General features: G+C 37.5%; 1 pseudogene; it reads right to left on the reverse strand.

Annotated features, from left to right (window-relative positions):
* Nucleotides 1-1,743: 1,743 nt before the first annotated feature.
* On the reverse strand, nucleotides 1,744-3,034 carry LOC145720293 (large ribosomal subunit protein eL32 pseudogene; annotated as a pseudogene).
* Between the last annotated feature and the right edge of the window lie 3,008 nt (nucleotides 3,035-6,042).

Consider the following 6,042-nt stretch of genomic DNA (forward strand, 5'->3'; position numbering starts at 1 on the left):
GCACCTGGGTGGCTCAGTCGTTAAGCGTCTACCTTCGGCTCAGGTCATGATCCCAGGGTCCTGGGATCGAGCCCAGCATTGGGCTCCCTGCTCGGCGGGGAGCCTGCTTCTCTCTCTCCCACTCCCCCTGCTTGTGTTCCCTCTCTCACTGCGTCTTTCTGTCAAATAAATAAATAAAATCTTTAAAAAAATAATAATAAAAAAATAATAATCCTTTAACAAGTAAGTATTTTATTTCTTTGTTTTTTTCTAAAATGTGTTATATTCAAATAATCCGCAAGCTAGCCCATTATATATTTTTAATTTTTTATTTAAATTCAATTTAGTTAACATATACTGTATTATTAGTTTCAGAGATAGAACTTAGTGAGTCATCAGTTGCATATAACACCCAGTGCTCATTACATCAAGTGCCCTCCTTAATGCCCATCACCCAATTACCCCATCCCCCAACCCAACCCATTATATGTTTTTAATTCACTCTTAGATCCTTAAGATATTTTGCAACACATTGTTTTTTTAAAATGAAGAATTTAGAGAAAGGCAAGATTTATTGTATTTGCTAAATTAATCCTAAACATAGATAATATAATCTTTTAATAAAAATTAATCTTTCAATGAAAATAATGATACATTGCAAGTAAATTTTAATAGAGTGCCTAATTCTTATGATTATGACTGTGAATCAAATTATTTCCAAATGGAGATTGAGCAAAACAGAAATATTTGAAAAAATGAATAACATATAAAATGGTTTTGTTTAAAGATTTTTTTTTTTTTTTAGAAAGAAATAGAGAGAGCAGGAGTGGGTGGGCAGAAGTAAAGGGAGAATCTTAAGCTGACTCTGCCCTGAGCACGGAACCCAATGCGGGGCTCAATCTCACAGCCCCAAGATCACAACCCAGCCAAAACCAAGAGTCTACGCTTAACCAACTGCACCACCCAGGCACCCTAACATACAAAATGTTTTTGATATATTTTTATTAAAGTACCCATTGCTACTCATTTTTATAAAGAAGCATAAATGTTAGGAAACTATAAATATATTTGTATTAAAAAATTATGAACAAAACTGATACATTTATAAACATTTAAATTGTATTACTGGTTAATACAAAACTTTTGCTTGTTAATGGTAGAAAGTAGACAAGAATAGACTAAGAATAGACTCAGAAACTAAGTGTGGGAATTTCCTCCACTGTGCCTATTTTCCAGAAAGAAGCAAAAATCCCTATAACATTATTTTGGAGAAGCAGTGCTCTGGAGGAGCTGAAATCATTAGAGTACAGACTTGTTTATCTTTTTATGTCCATAAACTAATTTGGGGTCTCACACATAAGAGGTATGCCTTGAATGTTTGTCGAATGGATGAATGAATGAGTGAATGAACAAATGAATGAGTGAATAACAAATCCATATTGTCTGCTTGGGTGTCCAATGCACATAAAAATTCTGACATTATTTAGTCTAATAACTGACATGCATTACATATCATTGATTGAAACAACAGTTTCACTGAGTTTCTCATCATTTCAATTCAAAATAAAATTTAAATTGTATTGCGGTTAACCCAAAACTTTTTTGTTTGCTATGCTAGAAAGTAGGCAAGAATAGTCCGTGTTTAGAAACCTCATGTTTTAGAAGTGTAAGAAAATAAAATTCAATAGTTAAGCTAAAAACAATAACATGATTGCTATTTAGCAAATCTATGATGAACTGTGGAAAACTAAACTTGATAAATTGAAAAAAAAACAGCCAGAGGAGGGGTCGTCTGGGTGGTTCAGTTGGTTAAATGTCTGACTTCCCTTTGGTTCATGATCCCAGGGTCCTGGGATTGAGCCCTGGATGGAGATCCCTGCTCAGTTGGGAGTCTGCTTCTCTCCCTCTCCCTCTGTGTGTGCTTTCTCTCTAGCTCTCACTTTCTCTCAAGTAAATAAATAAAACCTTAAAAAAAAAAACAAAAACAAAAACAAAAAAAACAGCCAGAGGAGAACTGTAATATAACTCTTAATGAAAAATCTCAATATTTTATAAATACTCTTTGGAGCAATTAAAAATGAAGTAGTCCAGATAAGGAAAATCTGTGTCCTAAGACGGCCAACGGAGCCCCCAGGAGAGTCCTTGCCCTGGGGCTCTTCTGGGTTCTTCTCCCTGCCCCGCTTAGCGCACACCCCAAAGGCCAAGTATGCAGAAGTAAAAGTGTATAAATTGCCCCCTTTGTTTGTGCTTGGGGCTCAGACCTTTGGAGACCACTCTCCTCTGAGCCCTCCGGCGTTAAATAAGCCTCCTAACCTCCAAGATCTCTGAGTGCTGCCTGGTTCTTCCATCAGGCGATCCAGTCCAGGTTCTGTAACAGTCCTATTGTTTCTACCTCTGAATTCCACATGGGAAAGGGACAGCACACGGGGGTTTACCCATCATCAACTTGTAGGATCTCTGAACTGTTAGGAGTCTGAGAGAGAAAATATTCCAACACCTTCATTAAATTAGTGAGGAAACTGAGGCAACTTGTACAAGATCAAATGAAAAATTTTTTTGGTAGTTTTATGGTTTTATTAACACAAATATGATGTGCACAACGAGCTGTCTATTCATTTTCTTCGCTGCGCAGCCTGGCCTTGGGATTGGTGACTCTGATTGCCAGCTGGGCTGCTCTTCCCACAATAGCTTTGCGGTTCTTGGAGGAGACATTGTGAGCAATCTCTGCACAGTAAGATTTGCTGCACATCAGCAGCACTTCAAGCTCCTTGATGTTGTGGACTAGGAACTTCCGAAAGCCGCTGGGCAACATGTGCTTTGTTTTCTTGTTGCTCCCATAACCAATGTTGGGCATCAAGGTCTGGCCCTTGAATCTTCTGCACATCCTATTGTCAATGCCTCTGGGTTTCCACCATTTGTGCTTAATTTTGACATAGTGATCTGACTGGTGCTGGATGAACTTCTTGGTCCTCTTTTTAACGATTTGGGGCTTCACCAGAGGTCTGAGGGCAGCCATGATGCCCAGTAACAGATGGCTGCCACCTCCACAGGCAGTGCCGAGGAAGAGATTCAAATGGAAATTTTTAAACAGATCCAGTACTAGAAACTAGGTTTCTTTACTTCCAATTAAGTGTTATTTCCAGTTTCTTTGTTTTGCAGTTATACACATGCATCAAGGTCAAACAGCTAATAAATTCCTTTAATCTTTTTACCTAGAAAACTTCTTGTTTTTTCATTATTCAAGGTAGAAACAAATGTACAGTTTTTAAGCATTTATTCTTGCCGTCTGAGTATTTGGATAAGGTTAAAATCTTCAATTCTAAAAACAAGAGTATCCTCTCATTTCTGAGGCACTGTGAAGGGAGATGTGGTTGCTGAGCTGCCTGCATTATGAGAAGCTGGGTATATTCAGAATGAGATTCACTCTCAAACATACTCGAATAAAATAAGTTTTGTGGATCTTTTTCCTTTCTCACCTTCTAGGAATATGATTTTCCTGTGTGTAAAAGATTTTAGAATCACTTCAAAATGAGAATTATCGAAAGGAATTTAGTTTTAAGTGGTAACTCTGACTATATCTACCTTTAGGGTAAAAGAGACCATTATATCAATTTTTTCATGAAATCTGTGCATGAAAGTATTTCATGCCAAATACATCATATTTAAGAAAGAAAAGATCCAACTGGAAGTGACGATTGTCCAATATACAGAGAGAGAAAATGTATCTTGATAAAGATAAGGCATAGGCTATAGAGACAATATTCTACCCACTGGAACTGAGCAGGGCATACTCCAAAGTTAAACCAGAACAGGTTACAGTGGTATGGATATTAGATGCATATATGTTTCAAAGAATTAAGACACAGTTACATTTCTTTTTTTTTTATAATTAGAGAGGAATAAACTTTAGGTAGCCCCTTTCCGTGTGATGAATGATAGTCTTGGTCTCCCCACAGGAGTAATTCTTAAGATCTGTGTGTAAGCTTGTTGTATAGCATCAAAACTGGAATACATCAAAGATATACTAGTCGACTGCTTGCAAGAGCATTTCTAGACTTTATCTCGTGTTCACACTGCGGTGGTCAATGGAGCAATTTAAGAGTTTGCATCTAGTCCTCAGTGCCAGCAACACTCAGAGTAGGCAGTGATATCTACATTCAGAAACCCCTTTATATAACCCACACTCAGGACATATTTAAGATCATTTCAGTCAGTCCATTTTGAGAGCAAGTAACTGATCTTAACTAGTAAAGGTCAGACACATCACTTTCAATATTTTCTTTTATGGAAATAGCTAAATCATGGAAATTTACTAAAACTAAAATTCAAACAGTTCCTAAAGAACACCACAGATGAGTCCTTTTTAATGTTTCAGCCAGAATAAATGCATAACTCCAATAATAAATCAAATCCACTGTAAAAATAAATTGCAAATTTGCAAATGCTTTTCCCGTGTGTATAAGTTGTGGCGCATGTATGTATCTGTGTGTGTGTTGAAGGTTGGCTGATTGGGATAAAAAGAATATTCTTACTCAAAAAGCATTTTTTAATTGATGACTATTTCTGATCCTTAAATGCCTAGAGCATTTAAGAAGGCTAATAGGATGCACTTAGCATTTCCTAGTGTCTTTCATTTTTTCTTTTCATTCCATTTTCTCATAGCAAGATGAAGATGTTCCTTTTTCTTCTTTTGTATTCTAACTTTAAACTTCAATTTAGCAGACTGTAACTCTGAAAACTAAACATCTTATGTTTAAAATGTCCCATGGTGACTCTGTTTCAATAGTAGCTATTTCAGATACTTTGGACCCACAGCATTTATATCAAGAAGAGCCTTTTCAGGGTGCCTGGGTGGCTCAGATGGTTAAGCATTGACCTTCAGCTCAGGTCATGATCCCAGGGTCCTGGGATTGAGCCCCACATCAGGGAGCCTGCTTCTCCCTCTCCTTCTGCCTGCTGCTTCCCCTGCTTGTACACTCTCTCTCTGTCAAAAATACTTAAAATCTTAAAAAAAAAAAGAGAGAAGAAGAAGAAGAACCTTTTCTTTCTGGTAAGTTTCACTCATATCATTGCAAAAGAAGTATTAATTAGAAAAGATAAACTTTTGAATGTGGTCAACAGATCTAGGGCCATTTAGGAAGTGACTATGGACTACAGAGAGCCAGTTAACTGCTATCTGGATATTTTGTATAAAGTCAATGGCCACATTTTAATGTCTTCTGTTATCCTTGGCCTTGTTATCAAGTCTACTCGTAAATCAGAAGCTATATAGTTCAAGGGCCTCTTTGTCACCTGAAAGCCTAGGTAAAATGGAGATAATACTCTTTTTGTGAGGCTATACAAATTACAGTATTCTTGATCTTCTAAGAGTCAATGTCTCCTACCAGCATAAGGTTGAAAATTTAAAAGCTACAGAGTTAGAACAAGGCTAGGTCAAGTTCCTTCTAGAATGTGTTGGCATTGTTTTTTCTCATATGTGAATTGCAATATTTTTTCCTTAATAATTTTATTGTTTTGTAGGGTTGCCATAACAAAGTACCACAAACTGGGTGACTAACCAGAAATTTGTTCTCTCACAGTTATGGAAGCTAGAATTCTGCAATCAATAGGTATGTAGGACCATTTTCCTTTTGAAGGCTCTATAGAAGAATCCTTTCTTTTTTTTTTTTTTAAGATTTTATTTATTTATTTTGAGAGAGAGAGAATGAGAGACAGAGAGCATGAGAGGGAGGAGGGTCAGAGGAGAAGCAGACTCCCTGCCGAGCAGGGAGCCTGATGCGGGACTCGATCCCGGGACTCCAGGATCATGACCTGAGCCGAAGGCAGTCGCTTAACCAACTGAGCCACCCAGGCGCCCTAGAAGAATCCTTTCTTGTTTGTTCAAGGTTATGGTGATTGCTGGCAATCCTTGGTGTTCCTTAGTCCATCTCTGCCTCCACTGTCACATGATCTTCTACTTGGTGTGTATCCATGTGTCTTCATACCATCTTCCTTCTGTGCCTGTCACTGTGTCCAAATTTCCCTCTTCTTAAAAGGTCACTAGTATTGGATTAGGGTTCACAC

This window comes from Leptonychotes weddellii, chromosome 2, assembly GCF_054177405.1.
Source record: "Leptonychotes weddellii isolate Sample4059 chromosome 2, ASM5417740v2, whole genome shotgun sequence".
NCBI lineage: Eukaryota > Metazoa > Chordata > Mammalia > Carnivora > Phocidae > Leptonychotes > Leptonychotes weddellii.